The sequence below is a fragment of the Malaclemys terrapin genome, chromosome 6 (assembly GCF_027887155.1).
Source record: "Malaclemys terrapin pileata isolate rMalTer1 chromosome 6, rMalTer1.hap1, whole genome shotgun sequence".
Lineage (NCBI taxonomy): Eukaryota > Metazoa > Chordata > Testudines > Emydidae > Malaclemys > Malaclemys terrapin.
The window spans coordinates 57,211,291-57,227,327 of NC_071510.1; the positions used below are offsets into that span (position 1 = coordinate 57,211,291).

At 42.3% G+C, this 16,037-nt stretch overlaps 1 protein-coding gene across 5 annotated transcripts in view; it reads right to left on the minus strand.

Annotated features, from left to right (window-relative positions):
* Positions 1–14,943, minus strand: part of CSNK1G3 (casein kinase 1 gamma 3) — a 128,208-nt gene extending 113,265 nt beyond the window's left edge. For 3 of the 5 annotated variants that reach the window (XM_054031946.1, XM_054031947.1, XM_054031944.1), the window contains exons 1-2: positions 14,689–14,943; positions 9,148–9,295 (exon numbers count right to left, since the gene is read on the minus strand). The gene's annotated coding sequence lies outside the window, so the exon portion shown is untranslated. The remainder of the gene's footprint in view (positions 1–9,147; positions 9,296–14,688) is intronic. The other 2 variants (XM_054031948.1, XM_054031945.1) reach the window with 2 other exon arrangements.
* Between the last annotated feature and the right edge of the window lie 1,094 nt (positions 14,944–16,037).

Sequence of the window (16,037 nt, forward strand, 5' to 3'; positions counted from 1 at the left end):
GTATAGATTAGGAAACCATGTGCCTCTAGAATACTGGATTCCATGCTGCAATACAAGGATATTCTCTAGTTATGTATTATGTATGTGGGGAAGGGTTACAGGGAGGAAGGGAAAATGAGGTTGCAGGAGCCAGAGGGGGGAACAGAGGAGGAGTGGGACACAAGCCTGATGAGGCAGCAGGGGAGAAAGGAGCTGGTGGGAGGGTCTGATTAATAGCAGAAGTGCAAGAGGGGCAAGACCAGAGGGAGGACATTGACATGCTAGAGGCACAGAGGCATAAGGGCCTATAACCACTAAAGCACAATACCAGAGGACCTAAGGTTAAATCCAGGAGTCTTCAATCTCTACATTACTTTGCTGTCAGGAAATAGCCGTGAAACGCACGGCAAAGTGTGTTTTGTCCCCCTCTAGTAACTGGTCCACATAGAGGATAACAGCTTTACAGTGCTGCCAGTTACTAAATTAGCTCAAGTGACAGGAGTCTGTGCTGTGGATCTAAATGTCTGAACACTGTCAAAGGCCGAAGATGGAGCCAAAACCACATGATGGATTTTTTGCAGTTAAATTTTAACTTAGGAAACTATAGTAAAAGATTAAGGGTGAAAAGTCAAGCACTCAGAAGTTTGAAAATGCCAGAATTAAGGTGTACTGTATCTGTGAAAATGGCACTGCAGCCTCTTTTCTTGGTCTTGATGACTTCCATATCAAATTTGCTTAGTTAACAGGTAAAAAGATGTTTTCCTCTGGCAGACAGTTCTGAAAATTCAGCCTGAAAGTTGAAATTCCAGCTGTGCTATTTCTGCATCACCACAAGTAACAGATTCTACTAGATAAATTCTGCCCTCTCTTATACCTTGTGCAACCCAACTGACTTAATGGGGTTGTACAGGTGAGAGGGCAGAGGTCCCTGCAAATCAAACTTAGTAAACAATTCATTTATAGATGCACTAATCAAAGCAGAATCCTGCCATTTCCCAGAGCTCTATTAGCCGTGAAGGATAAGGATTAAAAAGATAGTGAAAACTTCATATTCTAGTTATAAAAATTAGATACGACAATATCTAAATCGCAAAAGTGACCTTACTAAACAGATCTACTGTCACTTCAGAGCAAAACTACACTAAGTTGAAGTATTATACCCACTACAGATAACTCAAATTATTTTTGTCAATAAACACGGATATAAATCACCCAAGAATATGGTGACCTACAAGCAGACCACTATTTAAAAGTGTTCTTAAATTTCTGCAAATCAAAAGAAATAACTCTCAGTTACTGTACATGATGAATAACCCAAACAAAACACAGTGAAAGACACATTCAGCACAGAGTGATTTAAATGCTCATAATTTCCCCAATTATGTGTCATGGACATGCATCTTCACTGTTATTACTCCTCCTTGGTACACCAGCCCACTTGCTTGCATACATGTCACTGTATAGTAGATGAGTACGTAGGTAGTCTATAGAAATATCATGAAGGTAATATTTTCATAGTGAGTGCTGCAAGAGTTAAGGTTTTTTTAACCTTCTCATCTTTTTACGTGTGTGTGTATTATATATAGTACTGAAAACTAAAAATAAATAAGCAATAAGGCAAAACAGGCAATGAGCAATAAGATAATCACAGGAGAGCGGAGGTAAGGTTATGATGCAATAGTCTTCAATTACATAATCACACAGTATTTCATAACTCCCATTCAATGCTCTGGTGGCATACTCAATCTTTAAAAGCTAAACAATTGCATGGAGTGCCAATGTCCACAAACGTCCAAATGTTCTACATCACCAACAAGGAAAAAGAAATACTCTCCCATCCACCCAACATGCTCTTTTCTAGCAAAAACAATACTCAGCTTTTAGCAACACTAGTCAATTTTACAACCCTGGGGAGTTTCTATACAACAACGAAAATGGCAGATTCCTGTCCTCTTGTGGGTCCTCAATGAAGTCAATGGGGTCCATGCAAGAACAAAGCTTCACCCCTGCAGTCAATTTCAGGATTGGGGTCTAACTGTTGTCAGAAAAGCTGGTGGTTGAACCACCAAGAGAAGCTTACATTATATTACAGGGAATAACACAATAGCCCACCCAGAACCAATATCTTTAGGCCATGTCTAGACCAGAAAAATAGATAATGTCTTTAAAAAAATTAGCTAAAATTTGTGTTAAATGCCAATGCAGACTAGGTGAAGCCTAGGGCTGACCTTGACTAGTAACATTTTTAAAATGTTTAAATCCTGTCTATACTAGTGTTTAAAAAACATGTGTGCCAACACATTTAGGCAACCAACATTTTTAGTCCATACATAGCTTTAGACAATTGCTACTGCAGCGTAGAACTTTGATTTTGCACAAGAGCATGGATCCAATAACGGAGAAGACTTTTAGTGAATAACTTCAGAGAATACTAATATTTCTTCAAATTTGCAGATCACCTTTAGCATAAAGGTTACTTGATCCTTCTTTTATTCTTGCTACTGCACTTTCAGTTTAAACTTGAATAAAATACTATTAAAAACATTAAGACTGAAAAACAAAACATTGCAGAATCAGAAAGTGATTAAATTAAAATGAAACATTAATCTTAACTGCTCCCATGGGCATAAGCATTACCATATAGTTTAATTATATGATAACATACTACTACTCCTCATACTACTATAATACACAATTTTCCTAAAACTTTACAGCATCTAGTAATATGAGAATTGGAGAAGCCAATGAAATTGAAACTAGTTTCACACAGTAAATTTTAATTTGTCCTGAGTAAATACGTTTCAACATTTCTCTTCTACAGACTTCCAGGAGCCTTCCCTCAGCACCTTCCCAGGTGCATGTGGAATTAAGCGTCTCCTGAACAGGCCTTGTTTCAGGTAATGAGCACTTCAGTGCACTTTTTAAATATGCACCTACCTCAGCTATGCATACAAGTGCACCACTTCCTCTCAGATCATTAGGAGCTTACTGAGAAAATCCCTTTCACAACCTAACAGCCATTTTCACCATATGCCTGCGAAATCAAATTTCCATATGAAAACAGGCTTGTCAATTACAGCATCAATGCCAAATTTAAACTTTCTAATCCAGACTGTAGATCTGTTCAAAACCACATCATCAGATTGTTTATTATAAGGAAATGAGGGAGGGATAGCTCAGTGATTTGAGCATTGGCCTGCTAAACCCAGGGTTGTGAGTTCAATCCTTGAGGGAGGCCACTTAGGGATCTGGGGCAAAATTGGTCCTGCTAGTGAAGGCAGGGGGCTGGACTCAATGACCTTTCGGGGTCCCTTCCAGCTCTATGAGATAGGTATATCTCCATATATTATTAGTATTTGGCTCTTGCTGTCCTAACTGAAAGATCTATGAAACATTTTTGCTCAACCTTATTATGAGAATTTCCGTGCAGTCACAGGTCAACTCTGGGAAATTTCAACACAATAGATGAAAGCTTCAAAATTAAAATTAATTGAAAACAGAATTTAGAACTGAGATGCTTAATTATGTAAGCAGTTACTGCTTTCTAACAACTTTTGTGATGAGACCAAACTACCACAAAGGAGTTTTAAAATCAGGGCCAGTCACCTTAACTCATCCTACTACATCTACATGCAACATAGACTCTATATTCTTATGTCACGTCCCTGAACTAAGAATAATTTCCTGTAGTTTGTACAAAAGACCTACAAGTGCACACTTTGGGCCAGATTCTACAAACACTTATGGATAAAAAACAACTTTATTCACAGGTGCAGCCCCATTGAAATCCACTTGCATGAGAAAATTATTCACCTGAATAAGTACTGCAGGATTAAGCCTTTTTTAAAAAAATTACACACTTCCAAGGCACAGACGATTTCATCTGCCAAACCACATACATTTACATAATTTAATCCAAAATTATGTTTAAACTCCTCCAACATTTAATTGCCAAGCATAGCGTTTTCTAAATATATAATTAGTTCAAATTTTCAGAGATAACATAGACATATTTAATCTATCCTGTGCAGTCCTTTGTGCAGAAAAAAATTGTCAGTAAACTATATAATAAAAGAAAGTTTATTTAAACACTGTGAGATCTGTCAAGAGAAGAAAGTTGCAACCCTTTAATCTAAAGGAGTGATTTTACTGATTTAGTTAAACTTGTGCAAATCCCTTTGTGGACATTGTTATTTTAGTTTATCTTAAACCAATTCCTAATCAATTTAAACTGAGCGGGTTTAAAGCCAAAATAGGTGTGTACACAGACTTTTGCATTAGTTTAAAATCTCATTTTTAGTTAAATCATTGCAACTTTCTTATGTAAAGGTCTAAAGTTAAAATTTAGAAATTTAGAGATCTATCTAAGCCAAACTTTAGTATCCCAATTTGTCATGCCTAATTTTGTCATTTTTATATAAGTATTTTCTGATCATCAGTGATAAAGAATTCAGAGGAGACAATATAACTGTTGCAGCACGGATCAAAGTTAAAACATTAAAGGCCAGCTCCAGCTCCACCACCTCCCTTTTACTCTACACAGCCCTATATCTGAAATATCAGAAGCAACATAAAAACTAGGATCCCAATACACCAAAGCCAATCATTTTCTCCAATGTCAGAAAAGGCACCTCTCTCCCAAACACGTTATAATGTTCAATGCTGAGTGAAAGTTAATGCTGACTTAGCTAATACTACATAATGGATGCTCCATTTTTCTACAATGGTCACTGTACTACCAGTGTTTAATTCATTACACAGCAAAGCAAATTAAAGCGTCTAGATCATCACATTAAAAAAACTATGCTTAAAAAAAAAAACGTGCAAAAATCAAACACTCAGGTTAGGAAGTATAAAATGGGAATATTACCAGCTTCTACACTACTTTCTTCACAAGTATGTTGGGAAGAGAAAATCATTACTGTTTGAAATTCTGATACTATGATGACCATCACAGAGAAGTCCACAAAGAAATTAATAATTCTGTGTTTCGCGTAGGGTTTGGGTGGTCTGAGGTAAATACCACATGGGGCCACACACTTAACTGTGATAACAAAATAATATTTTCTACCCATTCAGTGAGCACCAGCCATCCTAGGTACTGAATGAGATGCGTGGATCCTGTGGGGAAAAAATAGCAAGTGATCATGTAATCAAAGATCTTACCATCATGCATATGAACAAGAGGACCAAAACTTAAAAGTTGCATGGGAAACCTTAAATGTTGGCTTTTGAGCCAACGCTTTTGAGTGCTTGACTTTGCAACCTTGCTGTTCTTTGAATGTATAGCGTCTGGCATTTTGTTTTTCAGTAATTCCTACATTTTTGGGAAGCAATCTGAAAAAAATCCCATTAGTGAACTTATACTGGTTCCTCACATGGATCATCAGCAGTGATGGTACCTTGACAGACCTGTACCAGTTGAGCTAACAGAACAGTTGAAGGCATCGCTTCTTGGCTCTATGAGCCAAGATGTGAAAATTATCTAAGTTACATCTCCTCTATGACAGACGTGGGCAAACTATGGCCCGCCGGACAGTCCTGCCCGGCCCCTGAGCTCCCGGCCGGGGAGCCTTGTCCCCAGCCCCTCCCCTGCGGTCTCCCCTCCCCGGCAGACACGCCGCCGCATGGGCCAATACTCTAGCTCACCACTCCCACTGGGCAGCATGGGGAGCACAGCTGGCTCTGGTCGGGTGTCGCGGCTGCGAGCTCCTGCTGCTGGTAAGGGGGCAGGGAGGTCGGGTAAGGGAGCAGGGGGGTCCTGGGAGGCAGTCAGGGAGGAGGGGGTGCAGGTTCAGGGGGGCGGTCATGGGATGAGGAACAGGGAGGGTTGGGAGTGGGAGTCCCGGGGGGGCCTTTTGGGGGAGCCTGTGGATAGGGGTCGGGAGGGCAGTCAGGGGACAGGGAGCAGGGGGTGTTGGATAAGGGGGTGGGATCCTGGGGGCAGTTAAGGGTGGGGGGTCCCGGGAGGGGGTGGTCAGGAGACGAGGAGCAGAGGGCAGTTGGATGGGGGTGGGAGTCCCGGGGGGGCTGTCAGGGGGCGGGGGTGTGGATAGGGGTTGGGGCAGTCAGGGGACAGGGAGCAGGGGGTTTGGATAGGGGGCGGGGGTCCCAGGAGGGGGCGGTCAGGGGACAAGGAGAGGGGGGGGTTGGATGGGTTGCAGGTTCTGAGGGGGGGCAGGGCAATCAGGGGGTGAGAAGTGGGAGGGGGTGGATAGGGGGCAGAGGCCAGGCTGTTTGGGGAGGCACAGCCTTTCCTACCTGGCCCTCCATACAGTTGTGCAACCCTGATGTAGCCTTCGGGCCAAAAAGTTTGCCCACCCAGCATATCGGAGATGAGACACCTAACCAGTATGTTTTACTGCTACTTGCTGTCAGCAGAGGAATACTGGGACTCAAACTCTGGGTTCTACAGTAGAACCTCAAAGATATGAGCACCAGAGTTACAGACTGACCAGTGAACCAGACACCATGTGAAACTGGAAATAACCAATCAGGCAGCAGCGGAGACAAAAAAAATGCAAATACTGTCCTGTGCCTGTATTGCATACCCCTCCACCCCCACGCACAGAGTACCCTCTTACAGCGAGAAAGTGAAGATGTTGAAATTCGCAGGCAAAGCTGTGAGCCCCTGCTGCCAGCCCAAGGCAACCAGAACAGGAGCTGCACCAGGGTCTGTGCTGCTTTCCTGTAGGCCATGGGTGCTGTTTTCACATACACACCCCCGCCCTCGGGGGCGACACTGTTCATACACCCACACACCCCGGGAAGGAGACATGTTGTTTTCAAAGGACAGAGTCTCCCTCCTCTCAATTCCAGTGCTCAGTGCCCCAAAGGTCTCCAAAACCCTGGAAGCAGCTGCAGAAAACATATTGCTCAGCTCTAGTACCCTGGACTGGGGCATGCCCAATGTATATTGGATCTTTAGAGAATTTAGCTGCCAAACTCTAACAGGCCTCTACTAATGTACAAGTAGCAATATTCTTAAAACTCATCCAACTGTGGGTCGATTTTCATGGAATAGTAAAAGGCACCTCCTAAACCTGGGCCTTTCCATGTCAAGTTTCCAGTCCCTGCTTCAAAGCAGGGAGGTGCTAAAACTTCTCAATAAAACAGATGAGAGATGTTTTTTTTTTAAATATTGGCAAAACCATGTACTCTTCCCTAACCTCACTCTCAGAAATAGCTCAATTTGATTTTGCTGAAATTTCAAAAATCAGCCAGAGACCTGGCATGGAAAGTTTAAGTCCAAACAGACAAAGCAACTGAAAACAGGCACTGACAATGGAAACTGTTAGGCAATCTTAGCTATAGGCATTGCTGCTGTGCCTACAAGGAAAGGACCAGCACAAAAAATGTGACTGATACACAACATTACAGGAAAAAAAGCTGACAGTGAATTTCAAGTGAACTGTAATTATCAGTTTCTGATGATGTCAAACAAGAAGCATGAAAATCAAATGGATCTTGACGTTATAAGAATCTCCAAGATGCGTCTTCAATCATAGCTTACCTATTTTAATTGTGTACATGCTACCAACAGCACCAACTCCTTTGCTGAACATCCCAATTGCTATCACAGACTTCCACTCTTGCAGCTCTGACCCCAGACCTTGCAATACTCTCTTAAAACATTTCTCTATTATAACCTATTTGCATCAGAATGTCACACTTTGCAGTAGCTCTTACATTTAAACTTTTTTATATTAAAAGATTATGGAAAATAAACCTAATTAACTTTAGTTAAACAGTAAAAGGAATCACTGGCACCAAGTAAGCAAACCAGAATCCTGCTTTATTTTAGCCAATTAGTCACTCGATATATGAGAACCTTCTGAACATTCCATTTCAAAAGAACCCGGCATTACTGATCATCTACTGTTGAAATCAATTGAAATCTTTCCACTGATTTCAGTAGCTTTTCGATCAGGCCCTAAGACAAGCACACAAGTTCTTTGCTGAATCAGTGCCTAAAACAGTTTTCTCGTGTTCTCTCCCTAAAGTGTTAAGAACTTATATTAAACTAAACTACAATACTAAATATGAACAAAACCTTTTTTATTTTTTATTTTTACTAACACTGCCAACGTAAACTGAAAGGACAAAATCCTGATCCCACCGAAAACAAAGGGAATTTTGCCACTGACTTCAATAGGATCAGGATTTCACACAGAATGTCCACTGATTTTAAAATTGTGTCCAGTTTTTCCTTAAGTTCAAACTTTGAGATTCAAAAACCAGTTACAACTTTGTACATTTCCTCTATATTTGAGATTATAGAAACCTTGTCACATATTACATCCCTCTTTTTACACGAACAAAAAACTCAAATGCAACCTAACAGCTCAGAAGTAGAGACTGAAAGTTTTTTAAATTCCAAAAGGGTATCACAAGTTACATTTAAAAAATGATAGCTAAGATATTTGCTCAAGTTAAAACTTACAAAAAAGCTTAGGAAGACAGACAATGTTTACCCTACATAGTTTTTACCTCATCTGTTTATGAATTCTTTTATGTTTATTAGTATTATTTATTATTATACCATACCTGTAAATCCAAGTTGTATTATTTATTATCAAAAGCCACAGATAGACAGATCTTAACCTATCAAGTCTGGAAACAAATACTAAATATAATTATTGTCTGGGATCCTTACTCTCCACTGTGATACACGAGTTTCTAGCCATATCGTCAGCTATCGGACCTCAGAATTGCCAAAGGCCCAAGGATAGAATATTTCCAGAACTTAAACCAGTGTAGTTGAATGAGGAAATCTTCCATTTGAAGGGAAAGGAAAAGGCATTTATGCAGCAGATCATTAAAACCAAAAAACTTACACCTGTTCGAAAGCTATTTAGAATATTAGTGACAAATAAGAATGTTTAGTGGTCACTGCATAGGTGAGGCAGTCAAAGGCACAAAATACACTATCATGCAGGTTCAGCAATTTTTCAGATTTGGGGTGAGATCGGATATGGATATCCTCAATATACATGAAAATCAATAACGGCATGGGATGAAAAAAGTTTCATTTCAGCTTGTCACCATCTTCGGCCTGGTCTACACTGGGGGGGGAGGGGGGAAAGACGGGTCGATCCAAGATACGCAACTTCAGCTACGAGAATAGCATAGCTGAAGTCGACGTATCTTAGACTTAGATTCACTTACTTTGCATCCTTGTGGCGTGGGATCGACGGCCGCCGCTCCCCCATCGACTCCACTTTCACCTCTTGCCATGGTGGAGTTCCGGAGTCGACAGCAGAGCGATCGGGGATCGATCACTACCTGCTGATCCAGCACGTAGTGTAGACGTACCCTTAATGTGCGACAGCACCATGATTCAGTTATTCAGGTCACCAAAAGAGTATCCCATCATATGTTCTATCTGTCATTTTTAAGGGTTTTATACAATTATTTAAAAAGCTATTGGTATAAAAAAATAATTCATATCCTTCCTCATGTAAAATCAAGCTACCTTCATTACCACAAGTTCACTGCACAGACCTCAAAGGAAAAACTTAAAAAACAAGTTACTTAAGAACTTTTTCATACATAATATTTTGATTTTATGAAGTGATATTTATTAACCTAAAAGACCAGGAAACAAGTGCCTTATACCCAGGACTGCAAAGCTACGAAATTTGCTACAGAATCTGCCTGTTCCTGAAGCTGTGCAGCAGATGCTAAGCTTTCCTTTAAAAAATTATTCTAACCCTTGAAGTCTTCAAAATATGAAGCACATGAAAACTGTTTCATGGTTGTCTTCCTGAGCCTGCAGACAGCCTGAAGCAGTGGCTCTGAGAGATATGAATTGCCATGAATTACCTCCAGCTTCTGATTAAATTTCCTCCTTTTTCCCCAAATGTGGAACCCCCTCTATCACTCCCAATTTACATTGATTTGAGGCTCAACAAGTGCAAATCTGTGAAATACAGCAGCTGTATAAAACTGAAAGAATGTTGGAAGTAGAACTGGTGGACAAAGGTTAATAGGCAAACAGTAGGAGAGGCAGTCACTGGCACATGAAAAAAAGCAGCTTTGTCACATGAATCTAACTACAACATACTCAGTATGTGAATTTTACAACACAGTTACAATGTTTAAATATCCTCCCTGCAACCTATGCCACAAAGCTCACTGTGCTACTATCAACTGATGTACAGATTCATGTAAAGACAATTCTCTGACCCATTATTCATTTGCTTTTATAAGGCTTCCTTTTGTTTCTATTCCTTTACAATGAAGGCTACCTCCTAAACATAGGGCAGCAAAAGAACACTAGGAGCATCAGTGGCTAAATGCATGTGTGGTTTTTTTAAGATACAATATTGAAAATAGATATTTATATACATCAAATACCAGCTAGATCTGGAAAGTATCGAGTTATGAACACCACAGAAATGAAAGTTGTGCATAACTCAGAACAAAACGTTATAGTTGTTCTTTCAAAAGTTTACAACTGAACATTAACTTAATACAGCTTTGAAACTTTCTATGTAGAAAAAAAAATCTGCTTTTAACCTACTTAATTTAAATGAAACAATCACAGAAAGTTTCCTTGCTTTGTCAATTTTTTTTTTTAAATTTCCCTTTTTTAGTAGTTTACATTTAACACAGTACTGTATTTGCTTTTTTTGGGGGGGAGGAGGGGAGGTAGGAGTCTCTGCTGCTGCTTGATTGCATATTTCCAGTTCCAAATGAGGTGTGTGGTTGACAGGTCAGTTCAGAACTGGCATTCGTAACTCGGAGGTTCTACAGTACTTTGTATTGAAGATTACTTCCATTACCCACAGGTAACTATGCTGCTACTTCTCAATTTCTTGTATTAAAAATTTTAACATTCTCAAGATATATAATATGTATACTCTAAGCACATACATATAGTGGCATCCTTTTTAAAAATACCTGGTAAAGGAATACGTTGGCAAAAAAATGTGTAATTATACTGAAGACTTGTTTAAAAAAATGTCAATACATAAAGAGATAAAATGCTGTTCATCTGACGTGGTAAAAGAATTAATTAGATAAATTAATAGATTTTATGCTTATCAAAATTCTTCAATACCTCTTAAAGATTTTTTTCTGCAAAATTGTTATCCATTTACTTTTTGGATACCAATACACTATTACATCTACCGTTATAAAGATACAAAACAGATGAGCCAAAAAAATCTGGCTCATCTGTGTTTTTGAGTACTCAGCTCACAGTATTTTACTATTCACTATTAAAGCATTTGTCAATTGACTGGAGAACGCTGAACTGAAGGTGTAAAGCATTTTGAGCTTCTGTAACAAACAGGAACTAAGATTGACAACAATACTGCAACAGAGATTGGTGTTTCCATTTTCCAGATGAGGAAACAGAGGCACTAAAGCTGGCTCAAACCAATGTAGAACCCATATATTCTGTCTACTAGCTCTGTACTTTAAACCACAAGCCCATCTTTCCAAACTGCTTTCTTACTATCCTATTTCCACAGAACTAAGATTTAATAGAGCCATTCATTTTAACTGAAGGAGAAAATATGAATATATGTTTACTTAAGCTACCAATCCACTTACACACATGCTACAAAAATAAACATGTGGCAATTAGCTGAAATTTGCCTCAATTTTTCCACATTTAATAATCTGGGGAAAGCCAACTGCATAGATCTCTAAAATCACAAGTAAATCAATACCAGAATGTGAAAGATACACAAATATAAACCTTAGACTGAATGAATTATAGATTGTCATCAGTGCACCTCTCACTTTTGCTTGCTCTTGTGGTGTATATTTGTGGTTTCCTGGCAATGTACCGTATATACTCGTTCATAAGCCGAATATTTTTGGTAAAAATATGACGCATCAAAGAGCGGGGGTTGGCTTATAAATGGGCCTACACCAAAATCTGATGATTTTAAACTCTATGGAATCATTGAATTGAATATCTAATACAGGGATCGGCAACCTTTGGCCCGTGGCGTGGCGGGAAGCGGCGTGGGCCAAGGGATGTGCTGGCCGCTGCCCTCATTGGCCTGGAGCAGCGAACCGCAGCCAGTGGGAGCTGCGATTGGCCGAAACTGTGGACGCGGCAGGTAAACAAACTGGCCCGGCCCTCCAGGGTGCTTGCCCCGGCGGGCCGTGTGCCAAAGGTTGCCGATCCCTGATCTAATACATTGTCATTTTGTTTACCTGGAACGTCTGCAGGCATGGAGCCCCTCAGCTCCCTGTGGCCGCGGTTCGCCATTCCCAGCCAATGGGAGCTGCAGGAAATGGCGCCACTTCCTGAAGCTCCCATTGGCTGGGAACGGCAAACCGCGGCCACAGGGAGCTGGGGGGCTCCATGCTTGCAGATGCTCCAAGTAAACAAAACGTCCCAACTCACCAGCAGCTTACTCTGACGGGCCGGGAGCCAAAGTTTTCCAACCCGTGAAATATAGGGTTGGCTTATGAAAGGGTCATACAGTTTTTGCTATTTTTACCTATCCATTTGGGGGGGGGGGGGTCGGCTTATAAACGAACGGGCTAATGAACGAGTATATACGGTAACTATTAACATGCAAGACTCCCAGATTCATTGCTAACTTTGAGTTCCATCATGTCAATTTTGATCTTCACATGGTTTGTTGTCGCTCTTATAACTGCAATACTAGCATTGTATCCCATTTCAAAATAACAGTTTAAAAAAAAATCAAAGCTAAGTGATAAGAAATAACTTATCTTTTTTTTTTTTTTTGAGAAGCGTAAAAAGGTCCTTTAAGTGGGAATGAACTACACTGTGCTACAACTTTTTTTCCCCATTAAACACTACAGCTACCCCGCTAGAGGCAGACATTTAAAATTATTAAATACCATTTTGCAACTGATCAGTATACGGTTTTTTAGCATGATTATTTCTGTAATTTGATACCTCTGGAAAATTTAGTAGGCAGCTATTACTTCCACTTCACTCTTCAACCTGGATGATCTACCCTTAATATACCTGGGTCCTAATAAACACACACTAATGCTGTATGGCTCAAGACTTAAGAATTTTTTTAAATCAGGATATGATGCTGCAAAACAAATTTTGGGCTTCTTTTTTAAAAAAAAAAAAATACAAATAAAACAATTTGACCCCAGACACCTAGATATTACAAGTTGGTTACAAATATCCCCTGGGATTACTTAATGCAGCTATTTTTAAAAAATAAAGATGGGTATGGCAACAATTCTATGTTTACAAATGCAAGCTTCCCCAATAGCACTTAAGAATTGTTTATATTTTGGTATCTTATACTGGCAAGATTAGAAAAAAACACTAACCATATTACTCCTGCAAAAAGTCATTATGGGACAATCTAATAAATAGTGAAACATGATCACAATGAGTCAAATTAGTATTGTAGCAAGTAGATAATTGGACCAGCAAGAGGGCCTTTTCCAAAGGTAAGTTTATTTTGTGGGAAAAGTGTTAAGTTGTCATCAAAAACACGACCTGCAATTCTTCAGGATCAGGCAGGTCAGGTAGAAACTTGACTACCCATGAGTGTTTTCATCTTGGTCCAGCCCTAAAAATATTGACTCCCAAGACAAATATTTTTGAACATAGAACTCAAAGCATTAAAGTGGTACACAAGATCTGATGTACTCTGCTTTCTTATTCTTAAATGACCCATATAGGGTCATTTAAAAGATGGTCACTTAGAAATTCGATTTTTTTTAAATCAGTGAGTTAAAAAAAATCAAGTTGACAGAACCCTGTTTACTATAGTTAATGGGGACTTTTTAAAACATCAACACTAGCTCACTTGGACTCACTTTACTGTACACTCAACAACCTAATATAATGTACTTGACACAGTTCTACATACAGAAAATATTGACCTATTCCCACAAAAACAGATCATTTCTTGAATATTATTAATCATCAGTAGTATGCAATGAATGATTAAAGTCATGAAAGGAAAACTAAGTCAGTAATGCTTCGCTAGTTAGATGATTTAGAATGATTTTTGCAGCAAACAGTAAAACAAAGCAAAAGAAGTAGTGAGGTCTGACCACCCGATCACCTTATTACACCAAGCTGGGAAGGGTTACTCACAACACACGGCAGTGCCAGTAGTAACAATAGCAATATACTCTCCCCAGAGCTTTAAATCTAGATTCTGGTCTGTTGAGCCGTGTCCCTTCATGGATGAGATTAGACTCCCGATTCCTCGGGGAGTCAAGCCGAGATTCCCCCCACACACGCCTCTTCCACAAGGGGAGATGTGTCTCGGTGTCATTTCCACCCTCGTGTAAAAGGAGCAAACAAGCACGTCCCCCCGACGAGCGCACACACACAAACACAGCGCAGCAACACGCTGGGGGTGCTTGTTGAGTCACAACCAGACGACCATGCCCCACTCCCTCCCACCCAAGAACACAGGCAACCTCCCAGCGCCCCGGCCCGCATACGCACGCCTCCCAGTCACACAATACACGCTCTCCACCCGGCCCCAGCTACCTCCGCGTCCGCAGCCTCCACCCGCCCCACCGAGGCGCTGCCCACGCCGAGCCTGTTTCCAAGCAAGCGCCTCACGTCACAGACACCGGGCGAGTCCCCCGATCGCCCGTTGCTTAGCCCACACGCCCCGCTCCCGTCCACCCCCGCAGCCGCCTGGCTCTGAGACGGGGAAGGGGGAGCGGCGCTGGCTCCGGCGCCCGGGATGCGACTCACACCCCGGAGCAGAGGGCAGTTACCTCCCGGGCACTTGGGGCAGGAGAAGCCGCCGCTGCAGGGGGCGGAGAGGAGCCGGCTCTGTAGGCACCGACGGCTCGCTGGGGCTGTCCGGACGGCGGCGAGAGCTCCCAGCGCGCTGACCCCTTCGGATCCTGCCCGGCCGCCCTCCCCGCCTGCGGTGCGAGCGGAAAAAATGGGGTCAGAGGAGGAGGGCGCAGCCCGAGAGGGGTTCCGAGTCAGAGGGAAACGGCGGCGGAAACCGCCCCGGCGGTAGCGGCGGCGGCGACACACACAGCGCACGCCCCTTCCCGCCCCGCCCCCTGCCAGCCACAGGAGGCGGGGCTAAGCGAGACGGGGGCAGGGGCGGGGACTCCACCGCAGGAGAGCAGGGGGCGGGGCGAAGGGAAGGAATAGGGCGGGGGCACATGAGGACACATTCGCAGGTGGGCGGGGCCTGAATGACACGAGGAAAGAGGAAATGTGATTGGAGAAAGGAGGGAAACCACGGTCTCGGGAGCCACTCCTTTCCCAAGACTCCCTTTTCCACTAGAGAGCGACAGGCCTCTCAGCCAATCAGCGGAGAGACCGGTGGAACTGGGAACAAGCCAATAAGAAGCGTTGGGTGACACGCGCGATCGCAGACTCTGCTTCAATAAAAGGCGGGGTCTGTACAGCAAGCGGCGCTCCGCGTCCTGTTCCCTGGAGCGGCTGCCCACGCCTTGCAGGGAGATCCCTCTGGCGAAAGAGAGTCTTTGCTGTGGGTGTCAGTCCCGCCAGTGCAGGCTGCTATCTTCTGCCGCTGCCGGAAGCGGTGGGCTGCGGACACCCGCGTCCCGCTACAGTCCCGGTACCTCCTGCAAGAGACTCGCAGCGAGCTGTCCCGTGAAAAACCGGCGCTTCCAGCCGGTGGGTTGCGAAGCTCAGTTTGGAAACGTGCCCCCCTAAAGGAAAATAAGCTCTGTTGGGGTCTGGAAGAACAGCCATGTTGGGTCTGCCCAGTGGGCCTCCGGCTCGTAGCCGCTCTTTGACTCGGGTCAGTGTCTGATGCCTCACAGGGAATGAATAGAACAGGGCAATTAGTAAGTGAGCCACCCCCTGTCATCTAGTCCCAGCTTCTGGCAGTCAGGTTTAGGGACACCCAGGAGCATGGGATTGTTTCTCTGACCATCTTGGTTATTAGCTATTGATGGGCCTGTGTATGCACCGTGAATTTACCGAATTCTTTTTTTGAACCCAGTTAAACTTTTTTAAACCTTCACAACATTTCTTGGCCACCAGTTCCACAGGCTGACTGTGTGTTGTGTGAAGTACTTCCTTGTGTTGGTTTAATCTGCTGTTAATTTCATCATGTGACCCCCTGTGTTATGTG